Genomic DNA, 16,889 nt, shown 5'->3' with positions numbered 1-16,889 from the left:
TCACATTGCCATCGGATTATACTTCCAATTCCCCTTGTCTGATAAACTCCTCAGAAAAGATTTTTTTGTTTCCTGTCTGATACTGACTCTAGGGTAACTCGTGTAAGGTCTCTCTTTTTGTCCTGGCAGCAATGAAGATTTGGGCTAGATATATTGCCAATATTGCTGTTGATTGCTCTGGGGACTGCTGTCATTTAATTATAGTTTTATTGTCTATATTTTAACCAAATTGAATTTTAAATCTTTTACATGCAAGCTTATTATGTAATTTATTTTATGTTGTACTTTTATTATGCTGTTCCTACATGGTGTATTGTATTTTAACACTTTGTATGCAAATGGCCTTTGGTCCAAGCATTAATAAATGATTGATTGATTGACATTTAATTTCTATCCTGGCTTTCTCCTTGCAGAGGACATAAGGTAAATTTTAAACAATTTTTTACTGTTTTAATTGTATTATTTTAATTGGTTTTAAAGTGTTGTTTTAGTGTGTGTGTGTGTGTGTGTGTGTGTGTGTGTGTCTGTACTGGCACTTACTCTATTTAGCCAGGAGTCTTTCCCAGCCCTGCCTGGGCCTGCTGGCAATTCAACCTTGGACATGTGCGTGCGCATGTGTTTGCATGTGTGCAAATCATGTATTCTAGTATTTAGCGATCATACTTCTTCAGATGAAAAACAGGTAAATAGGGCTCAAACATATTCTCTTTTTAAGGAAAATGTATGCTATCTTTGCAGAAGATGGACTGGATGGCCCTAGTGGTCTCTTCCAACTCTACGATTCTATGATTTCTGAACCAGGACAATTACAATGTCCCCTGCCCCCTATGTTTTCAGTACAGAAAAAAAAATCATCAATATGTATTATTTTTGCACAAATGAATTGTTCAACTAAAATTCAGGTATGCAGATATACAAAGAAATGTTTGTATGCTTGCAGAGTTGGGAGAAAAGTATTAACATTATTTGTTTGTGTTTTCATGCAAGAATTAAACAAGCAAAGATTTACACCCCTAAGGGCTTTTCTCAACACTTGAGCAGAGCAGAGCAACTGATGGGTGATATGATAAAGAGGCTTCACATCACAGAATCACACATAAAGTCCAGCTACTTGCTTGCATGTCAGTTGGGATAGGTGTTTTACCATCTGACCACTTGGACACAGTGCCACTGTGAAAAGAGAGAAAACAGCTGCAAGAGACAATACTCCTTTTTATTTCCTCAACTACCTGGAATGATCTCAGCAAGATGTTTAAACCATTTCCACCTAATATAAGCAGTGAACTTAAATGTTCTTCGCTTCCACATCACTTTCCCCTTGTATGCCATGTGTTATTTAAAATGAAAGCCTGGAGCAGTAACTGTTGAATTACTTATTTGTAGGCCACAATGGGAGCCTTAAAAATATTTTTTATGAATTATAAACATTTCAAAGAAAGAGAGACAGGCAGGCAGACATGTAGGCAGGAGGGCAGGCTCTAAGCCCTTCTGAATCAACCATCTAATTGTGGAACTGTGTTAACCTGGGTAAATGTAGGGGCATCATTAGGGGAGTGCAGGATCTGTTTTCTAATGATGCCACTTGGTAAATGGGATCAGAATTCAGGTAAGATCCATCCCATCAGGGACGTAGCTAGGATTTTAGGAAAGGGGGGCCCAGACTAAGTGCCACCATTATAATAGGGCTTGGGTGCGGCGGCGCAGCAGCACACACCATTCATTTTTCTAATGGAAGGGGGAGGGTCCGGATCCCAAGAACCCCCCCCCCCTTGGCTACCTCCCTGATCCCATTATGGAATAGGGCAACCGAGACAACATGGGAAAAGGGATGTCAGGAGCTGAAATTTTAAACTAGAAGGGTATAGTTTCACTTGCTTGCTATTTTCTAGTATTGATGAGTTATACAGTCCTGTAGGGAGTGCTTGGAGTGTTAATTGCTAGGAACTTTTGACCACATTCCTTTGTGGGGACCACTGACAGGGGGAGAAATTTACTTATTTTTACTAAATCTGTGAGAATCAGGCCATGTGATCTAGAAAGTAGCTTTTCCAAATTCTGAGACCCAGAACTCCTGCATATCATATAGACATATATTTATTTGAAGCAGTATCCCTGTCCTCTACTGCCAGGTGATTATCTTAGGTGTAAAGAATTTATACAGTTTGTATATGTGGCCATTCTAGATGTATTTTTAATGACCTACATAGCAACCTTCCAATTCACATCAAAAGATCAATTCTGTTTGATTCTGGGAATGAAGCAGAGAATCGGGAGATCTCTGGCTAGGCTCCAAGGACCAGGATACACATGCAGTGTATTTCAAGATGTAATGCAAATAGCATAGTGTTAAAATAAACATGAATACGAAATCTCATTAAACAACATGAACACTCTCTAGCATCAGAAAAGGTTAAAATCATTCAACTATAAATATTTTGAAGGGAAAGGAAAAATAGCAAAAATGTTAAGATAGGATGTATTTAGAATTCTGAACCACAAGCTAAACCCAGGTTTGAAAAGTAATGCTAAAAAATAAACAAACAAATAGATGCTGGCGAAATGTCAGGAAGAAAATTTTCTAGAACATGGCCACACAGCCCGAAAAACCCACAAAAAAACATGGATGCCAGCCATGAAAGCCTTTGACTTCACAAACAAGCAAAAAACCAACCTAAAGGCATGTGAAAAGTAATTTAAACTTATTCCAGTGAGACTTACTTCCAGAAAGTAGACATAGGACTAGCAAAAAAATTTTTTATAAAGGTTGGAAACAGAGGCCACATAATTTGAAATGGTTTGAAAGTGAAAAGTAAGTTATTTAGATATGTTTTGCAATAAATATTGCAGTCAATCCACTGAAGAGACTAAACAATATATTTTTGGTCCTGCCACTTCTTTTTCACAGTAATTCTTTTCTTATCTCACTGTCTGCTGTTAGTGCAGTGACAACAACGATGATGATGATGATGATGATGATGATGATGATAAAGAAGATGATGATAATTCACTATAATATATTAATATAAAATTAATATAATTGGTTCACTATAATATTCACAATAATTATTATTAATAATAATATATATGATTAAAACAGTATATTATATATGATTAAAACAATTCTCACAGTATGTAATTGTGAGAACTGAAAGCAATTCTTTCCAATCTGACTGCATTTGGATGTCATAATATGCCAGAGGTCTGCAGGAACCCTGGTTTGTAAAGGATAAGCCTTATGCTGAAGTAGGCAGCCCCAATGCTTCTGTTTGATAAACAAACTAGGGACTTCCAGTCTGTGGCTTGTTTACTGTGTGATTTGAATCTGGCAGTGAGCTAGCTCTCTGGGGTACTCCATTCCAGACAAGCCTGAAAATTAACCATAGAACAAGCATTGACTCAGTTCTCTGGCTTGCCTTGGGATGGAACTTCCTGCTGGGTTTGTACCTCACAATAAACAAACCATCTGTTATATTGTTTAGTAGCTCCTGCTAGAATCAAGAGAGAGAGGCAGGGGAAAAATGTATGCAAAAAAAATTACATTTTCTCCCCTGCATGCAAAAGTAGTCAACCAGTCCAGATGTTCCTTGAGATCACCAAGGCACTGGATAAGTCAGGTCAGTGCTCTGCAGACAGCTGTTGTCCCAGGTTATGGCAATTTTAGTGCTGGACAGCAATGGAAACCTACCAATTCCAGCTCAAAGGGCATAGATTGACAGTAGCAATGCAAAGGTAACGAGTTTTCTTTTAGAATAAGAGGCATTATTGGTTACATTGCTTTGTGTTCAACAGATGACTTACATGGACAATGGTTGCCTTGTTCTGTACAATTGTGGTTCTGGCTGAAGATATATTGATTCAGTTCAGATCATTGTCAGTTTTATTCTGACCAACCAGAAGCTATCATTACACCACAATATATAAACAATGAAGGACCAGAAACCAGAAGGGTCTGCATTAAAAGCAATTCATAGGCCATTTTCTCCATCCTTTTGTCCTGGGAGAGAGGCTGCTACAGCCAAACGTATATGATTCTGCAGATGATTCAGTCAACCACTGCAATGCCATTTTCCACACAGCTTTTACAGTTTGTTTTAGCAGCAAACCCAGCATAGTATCATTGATCTAGGAGAGAACAAAAGACCTCAAAGCTCTCAGCTTTAAAAGCAAGGTCATCCAAACATCAGCCACCCACAGGTCAACCCACCCAAGAAAAGGCAGAAATTGTCACAGAGTCCGCCAGAATTATTCTGATGACTCAAGGAAATGTGCTCATGCTGCGATTTCATTTGAGCACCTCAGTGATAATTTTAGAACATAAATATGTAGGGTCTTAGGGCCTTGTCCCATTTTTGCTTCCTTGCTTGCAAGTGAAGTGTAAACCTGAATATGGCAAATAGCCAACAATCGCTGATCACACAGGTACACTTGCCAGGAGCTATCTTGAGTAACTGAATAGCCAACCTGGCTTTCTAATGTATGAAGCATGAAATGGGCCTGGGGTGAATTTGTTTATTTATATAGCTTTAAATCTGTTTTTTTTTTTTAAAAAAAAAGTCCTTTTGGTGAATATTCAAACATAGGTTATCTTGGGAAGTTCTGCCCCTAATGGTGTGAGAGGCAGCTACTAGAAAAAAAGCCTTCTCAATAGTGGCCCCTCTTGCTGACTGACTTCACAACAGAGATGCCTGGCATGCTTCTTGTTGGCAAGATAGAAACACTCATCATCCAACAATGCGTGCCCTTGATGCACATTTCTCTCTCTCTCTCCCTCTCCGTTTTGTTGTTAGATTTTGCTGCTGGCTCTTAACATTCAAATGTTTTAATGTTAAAACTACTTCAGTTAATCTATTTTCTCCTATGGTAAAATGTCTAATTTTAGTTACTGTATTTGTATACACACAGACTGCTCTAAGGGCATTACCAGGTGGGTTGAAGTTAAATAATTAAAGATTCATTTAAATAAAGATATGAAAAAAAAATATAGCAAAACCCAAACATTTTATATAGGAAGGCAGATCCCATGTCCATCCAGGTGTTGTTGTACAAACGGTCCGTTTTTCTCACCATTGCTAGCAGGGGACTGATGGTAGTTGCAGTTCACAATATGGAGGGTCTGCAGGGATTACAATCCCTGATTTTGGCAATCTCATTGTTTTCATTTCTATTAAGCATGCACTCATTTTAACTCTCCCTTTGAACCACACAGAAGTTAATTATTGCTGGCTTGTGCTCACTGCAATTAAGAAAAATACTGTACAAGTCATTGCATAATTTATGTTCTGCATTTCTGTTTAGGAGTAGGAAAAAAAGATCCTTCTTCATAAGATGTTTGGATAATCAGCCTGTTCATGACTGAGATGTCAGGATTTGATCTACGAAACTGATAAAATTTGTAATCTAGGCCCTGAAGGAAGAAGAAAAGAAGAAAAAGATGAAAGGAACATTCCCCCTTTTCATCAGTATTCAGAGCAAGCTTTTGTAGGCATGATGGTGATGATGATGATGATGATGATGACTGAAGATTATGGTGCGTGTTCAGCTCTGCATCATCACTTCTATCTTTTCACATTACTGGAACATGTTGAGCATGATTCAGTTCCACAAAACCACTGACATATTAAAAATTTATTTTGCAAGTATTGGAGTAGCAAATTGGATTTTGAAAGTGATTTGTTAATTCAGTAGAATATAGAATATAACAGGACTAAAGAAGTAGAATATAGAATGTAACAGGACCAAAGAAAAAGAAGGGGGGGAAAGAGGACTGAAACACAAGATACACATCTCATTGCTTATTCTGTAAATGGGGGAAAATATCGCTGGAAGTCCCATTTTCCCAGTTCTTTTTGTTTTCCTTTCACCTACATATTCATGGTTTTGCATCCAAACTCTTTCCTCCTTCCTCCTTCCCTTGTTTTCTTCCTCCTCCTCATCCCACTGATGACAGTCACAGGTCACATCTGGACTCAAGCAACATTTCAGAAATTGACTTTTACCAATTTCCACTGAGGCCTTTAAATTTATTATTCAGGAGTTACAGTCAAAATGTTAAAGTACTTCATCAAGATTAAACTAGTTAAGTATTAGAATCATAGAATCATGGTATCATAGAGTTGGAAGAGATAGAATCACTTTTCCTCTAGCTTGCATCCAGTGTTCTGGGTACTATTTTCTGGAGCAGCAGAAAACAAGCTTGCTCCATCCTCAGTATGGCATCCCTTCAAATATTAGGATCGTTTTGTTTTATTGCTAGCATTGCTTGATCTCTGTTGGATTTGAGTTTGACAAATATTCACTATACAGTTGGCACTTCTTATACACTGATTTCTTATACACAGATTCAAGCATCCATGGTTTGAAAATGTTCAAAAATGTATAAATTTCAAATATCAAACCTTGATTTTCCATTTTTTAAATAAGGGACACCATTTTGCTATGTCATTTTATTTATTGGGACTTGAGCATCCACAAATTTTGTTATCCACAGGGGATCAATTGTTCAATGGCAAAGCCTCAGGCTGTCTATTTAATTAGTGATCCATTGTCTGCTGGGAAACCCTCCTAACCCTGGGTGGTTTTCATTTGCACTTGCCAGGTCTTTATTTTGGTGTTTTTCAGGACTGGTAGCCAAACGTAGTTTACTTTCAGTGTTTCTTCTTTCCTGTTGAAGTCGTGTAGATATTTGTGGATTTCAGTGGCTTCCCTGGTAGTTATTGGCATGATCCAGAGTTTCAGTATTTTCAAATAGCATTTTATGCCCAGGATGGTTTATAATGTGTTCGGCTTCTGTTGATTTTTCTGGATGATCCAGTCTGCAGTGGTTCTTGTGGTTCTTGATTTGCTATGTTTTCATAGAATCATAGAGTTGGAAGAGACCACAAGGGCATTCGGTCCAACCCCCTGCCATGCAGGAACTCTCTGTCAAAGCATCCCTGAGAGATGGCCATCCAGCCTCTGCTTAAAGACCTCCAAAGAAGGGGACTCCACCACACTCCAAGGACTGGCTCCCTATTGCCCGAAAATAGCATGCCATTGCCCGAATTTGCATGTGGCAGTCTATCACGCAATAATGTGAAACCATGTGATTGCATTCAGACTGACTTCTCATTGCCCGAATGTGTGTGTAATGCGTTATCACGCAATAACGTTAAACCCCATGATTGCATTCAGATTGCCATTGGATTATACTTCCAATTCCCCTTGTCTGATAAACTCCAGTGATACAAGCTGTTACTATGAATGTCATAGAATGATAGAATGATAGAGCTGGAAGAGACCACAAGGGCCATCCAGTCCAACCCCCTGCCACGTAGGAACTCACAATCAATGCATCCCCGACAGATGGCCATCCAGCCTCTGCTTAAAGACTTCACTTCACCATTATGGGAAAAATCAGTTCCTATCAGGCTCGGGTTCTAGTGCCACAAGCAGTTTTCTACAAGTAAATTGGCCCACTTCCATCACTCATTTACATTCAAATATTTGGAACTATCTGAAATTAGCTTGGGTATCCACCAACATTCTAGAGTATAATCATCAGTTTACTGCCAGATCACCATTTTGTGGCACATATGGCTGCACTCGTTGATAAGTTCCTATTTAGCTATTCCCTGAGAGATAGAAAAAGGACATGTAATAAATATGGAATGTTTTCTAACCTGTTAATGATAAAACTATCATCTAGTTCACAGGTAGGGGACTGTCTTGGGGCCATTTCTGCCCCCCTTGTCTCCCCCAGGGTGCATGGTCCCATTTCAGATGCACCAGAAGTGATATGACATCACTTCCAATTACAGTATCAGTTGATCGTTCATCTTTCTCTCTTTTCTCTGTGTTTTTTCATGCACAATACACATTTTGAGAGTTAAACAATCCAAATAGCTCAATTTTTGAGCTGTTTTGTAGTAGTTTTGGTGGTTTGGTGGTATTTTCTCTCTCAATTTAAAAGGGGAGAATTGGGGGTGTCCTGGAAGTTGAGGGAGGGCAAAAATTGGTTGGGCACTTTAATTTTCTCTACTGTTGCTCTAGGAAGAGCTTGGGAAACAAATGACCCACCAAATGTTGCTGGAATGTAATTCACAGCACTCCCTGGCCATTGCATTCTCACATCTGGAGGCGTGCAAGATGTTCATCCTTACTCTAGACCAATGATTACCAAACTTTGGTGCTCTAAACGTTTTGGACTTCAGCTCCAGAATTCCTGACTGTTGGCCAAATTGACTGGGGCGTCTGAAAGCTGAAGTCTAAAGCACTTGGAAGATGAAAGTTTGAGAATCACTGCTCTAGACAATCTTGTTTTCATCTTCTGCTCATCCTCCTCCATCTACTGTCCAGTACTTATTGAAGAGGGGGGTGGATACAAGTCTGTTGTAGAAAATAAAATGAAGAGATATCTTCATGGATAATGAATACTGTATGCTGTATTATAAGTCTGGTCTGGCTTCAGCTGATATAATATCTATGTTCAGTCTATACACTTTCTGCCCCTCTTGCAAAGGCATTTCTAATCTGAGCCTTTTCTGAATGGACTAACAGTGAGCAAGAACGACATAGTCAAAGGCATGAGCTTGTCCCCCCAGGGGCTGGTCATGAATCATACGTCTACATATTCCCAATTTCTTTAAAAACTGAACGCTCTGATTTTAGCAGGGACATTTTTAGTGAGTCATGCTGTACGTGCCAGCAGCACTTGTGAAGAACAAATTCGATTCTCTTCTCAGCATTTGATTTGACAGCAAGAATTTCAATCTGTAAGTGTAAAGTTAATACTGCAAACATATCCAACAGTGCCGCATTTCTTCTGTTTCTCTTTCTCCTTTAGGAAAATAAGAGCTTCCAATCCCTTTTGGCTGTCAGGAGGTGAGCAGTGTTCAATATAAACAAAAAGAAGAGAACCTTCAACTGATCTCTCTTAGTTGACAGATAATAAATACGTTTAAACTTTAATATGCAAATTCAGTGAAAAACGACAGTAAATGAATAGGGTACACTTCGGAAGCTCTCTGTTATAACAGGAATATACAACAACACTTTGTTTTATAGGCACTGTTTGGTTTTCCAAGATGCACTACCTTGAAATATTCCAGAGGCAAGATTTTGATGAAAGTCTAGAATGAAAGATAGTACTTCATACTTTAAAAAGAATATTATATGCCTACTTCTATGAGCTGCCTTAAGCTCAAAGGAGCCTTCCAATGTTGGCATAAATTATTCTTATTGCAAGGCCCCAAGGAATGTGTGCATATTTTGTGTTATAGTGAGAAGTGATAATCCACAAATAGGCTATATCATAATACAGTGCTTTAAAGGCTCATTCACCATGTAGTGACCTTGGGCCCCTCACTCAAACTAAATCTTACTCAGTGACCTGTTTAACATGGTTGTTGTGAAGACAAAATGAGGGCAGCAGAGGGCCAAGTACTCCTACAAAAAGTATAATTAAGGTGTAGTAACAAACACAAACAAGGATCCACAGGGTGTGCACACATTCCTCATGCCAATGGGAAAAGCCTGTCATTAGTTATCAGTGGAGGCCATTTTCTCCCCTTGCATAACTAAAATGGGATATTGTCCTCCTTTCTCTCTGCTAGTTCCCCCTCCAGCCCTCTGCACCACCGAAACTTCGGCTTGGAGTGTCTCTCAGCCCCCTGGAGCTGATATTGGGAGCAAACAAACAAGCAGGGGGGCTTGGGCAGGGAAAATACATCTCTTCCAAGAACTGTAAAATAGGTTTCTTCTTCTACAAGGGCCAAAGTGGATCCAAGCCAAAGTGTGAATGTGAAGCTCTTCCTAATTCTCTGCCTTTCAGACCAATTGGATTCAACCTTAACTTTGGTGAGTCATGGTTTTAATCTTTTTGTTGGAAATGTAAAATAAATAAATAAATGTACTAAACAACTAGTGTATACTTGTAACCTCTGCTCCAGACTTTGTTGCTGTTTGGGGCCTTCCAGTTGGCTCTGACTTATGGAAACTGTCCCACAGGGATTTCTGGGCAAAATTTATTAGAGGAGGTTTGCAATAATTTTCCCTTGAGGCTGAGTGAAAATGACTTTAGTTCCCCAAGGTCACCCAGTAAGTTTCTATGGCTGAGTGGGGATTCAATCCCTTCTCTCAGGGGAGTACTCTGCACTCAAAACCAACTATGACACTGGTCCCATGTAATAGATCCCAGCACTAGCTATGGTCATTTACCACCACATTGCTGGTATGAAAACCACCAAAGATCTGAAATATTTCATGTTCAGAAACTGAGCACTTTTGCAAAATTAAGTCTATCCTATTAGCTTGCCTTGACAACCAAATAATTCAGTCAGCCAAACTAGCAGGCTATTTTTCCAAAGTGTTACAATGCCTGTGCAATCCTGCTTACAGCAGGAGGGGATCTGAAATGTCATCATTGGAAAGTATCTGTCCTCTCTATCCCAGAGCAGAGCTGTGTGAAATTAATCATTCTCACCTTCTTCAAAACAAGAAGCAATTTTTCTGCGAATAGTCTGTTCCATTTTGGCATTTCCATGAAACAAAGTATGTTTCCTAGTATGTTCTGGAAGTGTGAAAATATATCTCAATTATAATTAGAGTTTTTTGCATGCAATTTCAATATAGCTTATTTAAATAGATAGACAGAGGCATCATCTACATGCAGAATGAATGCAGTTTGACACTACTTTAACTGCCATGGCTCAGTGCTATGGAATTCTGGGATTTGTAGTTTTGTGAAATATGTATCCTTCTCTGTCAGCAAGCTTTGGTGCCACAGCAATTTACAATTCCCAGGATTCTGTAGGATGGACCCATGACAGTACAAAGGGTGTCAAACTGCATCAATTCTGCAGTGTGACAGCAGTCAAAGGCAATATAGTTGGACCATCTCTTGACTTAATTAAGACTTTATGTAATTAATCTATGGGGAAAAGATACTATGGCCTCATTCCCACTTACAGATAAATCAGTGTGCTATCCAAATTGATGGATTGATTTGGCATTGGATTGTGGTTTACACTACACTTGCCCCAACAGCATTTTCTGTCATTTCCTGGCATCAAAATAACCCACTTGTGGTTCGCATTCATGAATGTATCAATGCAAAATGATTTGGCTCCAGCCGGCTGAAGGGCAAATTTGAATCGATTCCAACCTGCTTGTGGTTCACACTTGCGTTGAATTGATTTGGTGAAAAAAACATAGAAAAAATTAGCATCAAAAAGACCCAGGTTAAATGGGTCTGGCCCCCCTCACCAAATTGCTTCAGCAAATCAATTAAAGTGGGAACCAGTGTCGTTTGAACCAGTTCAAACTGAATTGCGATCCGGTTAAAAGGTAGTGGGAATGAGGCCTATAATGCAAGCATCTCATATTGATATGTGGTCCCTCTGACTAATTTCAGCTGTCTTGGGTTGTTCAATATAGTAGTGGCAAACTGTTACAGCTTAGCAGAACGGTCAGTATGTCCCATTATCTTGACACACGCTAGTCTGCTGGTGGATTCTTCCTTATTCCACCCCTTTAATGACTAAGAACATGTTCCAAATGGCAAGAAAGTCATTTATACAAATTTAAAAAATATTTAGGAAACCACATTTATGGAAGATTTGAGTCGGTAACACCAGCTCTATAGTATCTCCCTCCCATTTGAATCAGTTCTGAATTAGCACTATTTGAAATGTGGATTCCATTTTTTGAGAAACATTCTATTTCACAACATAAAGTTGTATCAGAGATAAAATACCTGGAATTTGTGGATGTCACCTACATCTGGATATATGAGCCCTGGAGTCTATAGCTTCCTCTTACAAATGAGAATTTCCTTTCCATTTCATATTCCATTTAAAAATATCCCCAATATCCTGTTTCTGTTCCAATAATTCCTGATCCTTTGTACAGCAAAAGAACAAATCAGTCATACAAGCAGCTTTCCTACTTCTTGCAGTTAGCATAAACAGATAGTCCTCTTCCAATCTTCTGCTAGACACAGAGTTGCAATACAGCCAAACATAAACAAGCTGTAAACAGACCTCGGCTTAAATCTAATTGCTAGTCTCAACTGACATAGCCCCATTGAATCAATTTATATAAGTGTTGATCTGATGTATGTGTTGGCTTACCATTCAACAAATGATTAAATAGGTGTACTATAGTGGGACTAACAACTGGATTTTGAAACTTTACTATCAGGAGACAGATCTACAGCCTCATCCAGAATTTATTGAAAATGTTTTCTTGACCTAAACCCCAATTACACACATTTAGCTTCTTTTGTCCCCCACCTTTTCTTAGGTGTGTGTGTGGTGTGTGGGGTTTACAGCCACTGAAAGGGAAGTCTAGGTCTGCATCATCTCTGCCCGAAAAGGTTTTGCAAGTACAGTCTGCAATTTCCAGCAACACACAGAATTAGAATTTTCAGAAGAAACGAGGATATCCAGCATTACAAATTATCTTTTTAGAACACATGGACCACATGTGTCTCCCTCTGAGCCAACCATTGCTAGAAATATCCCATCATCCTTAGAACAGTAGGAAATAAATCACAGATAAAACAAGCCAGTGGGGGAAAACATGATAAAATAAGAGCAGCTTATAAATTGGCAAGTGTGTCAACTGTGATTTAAGCCTAATTTTCTGTCTTTGGCTTTGGAGGCAGGCAGCTGTTTGTCTATACACTACAGAGGCTTGTGACAACACTTATGACATCTTAAACATTAGGGATTTTCTCCCCTTTTGTTGTTGCTGTTGCTGTTATTGTTGTTGTTTTAAATGTTAGTTGTGGAGACTTCAAGTAGGCCCACATGTACAAAGTAAGGCTAGAGCCTAGAAATCTGAAAGTGAAGCTCCTTGTCTGGATAAACAAGTCAAAAATGACTTGGAGGCACACACAAACAACAAAATAGTCAAACAATTTAAGCCTGTTTTAAAACAAGAACTTTCATGGACAATGTTCTTGAAAACCTCAGCTTGCCAAATAACACAGATATGCTGATTCAGAGGTTTATAGTGACCATGATTCATGAGCTGTGGTGAGCTTCAAGCTTACATGTTTTTGAAGGAAGTGACCATAGAAGCAGGCCACAAAGCTGCTTTACACTATGCCCATTTAATCATATTTACTTATTTGATCTAATTTAATCTTATTTACTCTGCTGAACATATCCAGGACATGTATTTTTATAACATTGCTGTTTCTGTTGTCTCAGCACTTCTTTAAAAGCCCCATAAAATAACACCTTAACCTTAACCAGTCCCTAGCAGGATAGTAGTTACAACGCACACTAAATGATCACCACATGGAAGCTGAGATTACACTACAAGGAAGTTTTTTGTTTGTTTGTTTGTTTTTGTTTTGTCATAGCACAAAATGTCAACAAAGTAAAAGAACTGTGCCAATAGGTTGAATGTGATCCAGTCCTTGAGGGATGTTATTGTACATACTATAGTCACAGCCAGAGAGATGGAATGGGGTTTATAGGCCACCTAGTGAAATCCACTGTCTGATGCAGGACTATAACATCTCTTACAGATGGTCCTCCAACTTCTGCCTTCCATTGAGCAAAGCTTTGAGTCCCTCCATTCTCCAGGATTCATTACTGGTTTCATTATTGAACTTTTCCTTTTCTCAAGATACTTCCCTTATGCTTCAGCTGAAATCTGCTATGACTTAAGACCATATTAGATCTATATATAATATTGATTAAGACATCTAATTCCATAGGAGCCTGAAAATCCAGATTATTAGAAATCATTTGGCTAATCCTGAAAGGATGACAAGCAAATGTTGAGAAATTCACAGTTTACATTTGTCCATCCAGTGTTCTGACACAAAGTACAGAATATATTCTGGAAAATCAACTCATTTCATACTATTAACTGCATGTAGATGAAACAGATGCATCTGATGAAATAGAGTTTATATAGAGAGAGAAAGAGGAAAGGAGAACACATTCCCCAGAATCCCGAGGCAATATACAAGATTAAAAAATTAAATTTAAATACCAATATAAAAACAACAAAAAACAAATTAAAACAACTCCTTAAAATAATTTATAAACCACAGATAGTCTTTAAGTTGTCTCAAGACTGCCCCAAGATGTTGTTTTTGCAGCAACAGACTAACATGGCTACTCCTTTTGGGACAGATTTGGGAAGTGTCTAATTGTTCAGCAAGAGGAATTATATTAAAAACTGACAAGAAATGTCAAAGGCTTTTGTTTATACACAGAGAGACAGTAGATATTCTATAGTAAGGAGGAGAAAGAAAATGGTTTAATATTGTTGCGATATTTACCATTCCACAACGCTGCAAATAATGCCCATCTTTCAATAAACATTTTTAGCTGTTGTCTATTGTTTTATCTTTTCTAATAAGGCGAGCTTCGATACAATTGCAATATACCATGTTCAGCCCTATCATTTAGAGTCGTTTAGGGATTTTTTTGTGTGTGGCATTGAGCAACAGTCATTTCATTAAGTAGATTATTAGTTAAAGGGGGTTGTATAACTAAAGTATTTCAAAATATGCAAAAATCCATGTGAGGAATGACTTCATTTTAATACTTTTTCTGTGAGCTTAGAAGCTTTTCTTCTTATAGGATTTGGCTGAGCAGTAACCTTGATGTTGTTCCCTCTCATCCCATGTGACTTAGCTAGGTGTGTTTGGGCTGCTACTCTTGTCTGGAAGGAGTTAGATTTGGGTAGAGGGATGAATTGACAAAGGAATTGCAGAAATAATCTCAAAGTTATATGGGACATTACTGCAAGTGAAAGAAGGGATAGGAAATTCTATAATTTATCTCCCTTTCCCCAAAATATATAAACTTCTTTTAATGTTTCTTTGCTTTTTTAAAAAAATCATATCCTTTCTCCAAATATGTAAAATATGAGGACTTTATAGGTACTGGATAGATTTGTTTAGTACCTTGTTTACTCTGTGGTTTGCTATCAGTTTGCTGTTGGTAACTGAGGGCAAATAAAGATTAATCTGAGCTGAATAGACCAAAGATGCTAGTGACCTTGAAGCCTGGATAGCAAAACAATAGAGGGGTGACATTAAAGAGTAAGAGATTAAACTTTAAGATCATAGAGGGAGTCTTATCTTGTGGAATTGAAACTGTGGATTATCCAGAGAATTGTAAATCTACATATCTAGCTTTGTTTGGCAGTTGGGAATGGCGAGCACCCTGGGCAGAAAGAATGAATTGTTGATAAGGACAAGAAGAAAGATGTCATGGCCAGCCATGAGGAGGACTTGGAGAGTGATGAGGAGGACTTGGGTCCTCAGGTGCAGGAGGAATCTGAGGCTGTGCCAGGCCCCAGTTCTTCCCTGCCAGGTCCCAGCTCTGCTGTCCCAGCCCCAGTACAGTTGGCTCAGCCAGACTCTAGCTCTGTGGGATCTTCTCCAGTGGAGCCTGGGGCTCAGCAGCCCAGCCTTGCCCCAGTAGAAGTTCCAGACTTGGGAGACATAGAGCAGCAGAGCATTGAGATTCCTACCTTCAGCCAGAGGAGATCATAAAGGTGTGCCTCCGGCGTTCCAAGAGGCTTGCTGAGAAATGTTCATTAGCCACTCAGCAGCTATGATAAGGGAGCTAAATGTAAGACACCTGGCAGACACTGTGGTCTCTTGTCAGAGTCGATTAGTTCTCATTAGTGAATGCTGCTTGATCTGACTCCTGGCTTCCTAGACCGTTGACTGTCTTTGAATCCTAGACCTCAGACCGGACACTTTGACCAACCCTCTGGCACTCTTGTCCTTGGACTGAACATGTAGTATTGCTCTCTGTAATCCTGAACTTTGAACTGGCTAGTGATTTATTCTATTGGACGTTGTTTGGCATTGTTGCTTGAGGAACTGCTTGCTTGGCAGTTCGGCATGGTTTTCTTTTGAGTGTGTGATGGCAGCATTCCCGGACAAAAGAGGAGTATTTTGTGACTATATTCTAAGAACCTGTGATTGATTTCTAGTACATCTATGATATCTGCCATTATGGTTACAAGGACTACACTTACCATGCTTATGGCATACTCACATTCAACACTGGTCTCCCTGTTTAACTCCTGTTTCTTTAACTACTTGATGGGAATGTGTACCAGGGCTACTGTTATTGTGGAATGCACTCTCACTGGTTTCAAAAGCAGGATTTGGGGCCAACTTTTTGTTAGATCACAGAATACTTTTAGCTGTGATCACGGAGCCCTGACTATCCATGGATAACTCTGTTCCTTTGGCTACCTTTAAAGCACAAGGTGTGCACTTGTGTGCACTCCCCTCCAACAGTTAGTAGGGGATTGCAATAATTTATAAAACATGACTGTCCACTAAGTCTCTTCTCATGAACAGTGAAGCTTCATTAACATTCTTTGAAATGACAACACTGCAAATAGGTCATCTACCAGTGGCACTAGCTAGAATTTATAAGTCCTCGGGAGCAATTAGGGCCTTCATGTAAGAATTTTCAGAATAACATTTGTGTCACTAAACTGTGTCCACATTTGTGTCACTAACTGTGGTCATATAATTTGCAGGGACATAAATATTCATGTAGGTCCAAACACACTGCAGAAATAATCCAGCTTTAACTGCCCTGGCTCAGTGCTAGGGAATCCTGGGAATTTTAGTTTATTGCGGCATGAGAGCTCTCTGACAGGGAAGGCTAAATGTCTCACAAAATTACATTTCCCCAAATTCCCTAGCATTGAGCCAGGGAAATTGAAGTGGTCTCAAACAGGATTATTTTTGCAGTGTGTTTCAGACCAGAGATACTTTTTCATTTTCTTAGAACCATTTCTCCCTTTTGGAAGGTTTTAATTTGAAAATTGTGGAAACACCTCCTATTCATTTAGCTGGAGGAACTATTCCTGTTTAGGAAGCTAGCTATTGAGTGGATCAGGTTACAGAT

This window comes from Sceloporus occidentalis, unplaced genomic scaffold (assembly GCF_023333645.1).
Source record: "Sceloporus occidentalis isolate IW3139 unplaced genomic scaffold, rSceOcc1.0.p SCAF_2, whole genome shotgun sequence".
NCBI lineage: Eukaryota > Metazoa > Chordata > Lepidosauria > Squamata > Phrynosomatidae > Sceloporus > Sceloporus occidentalis.
Note: the sequence above shows the minus strand (reverse complement) of the source record.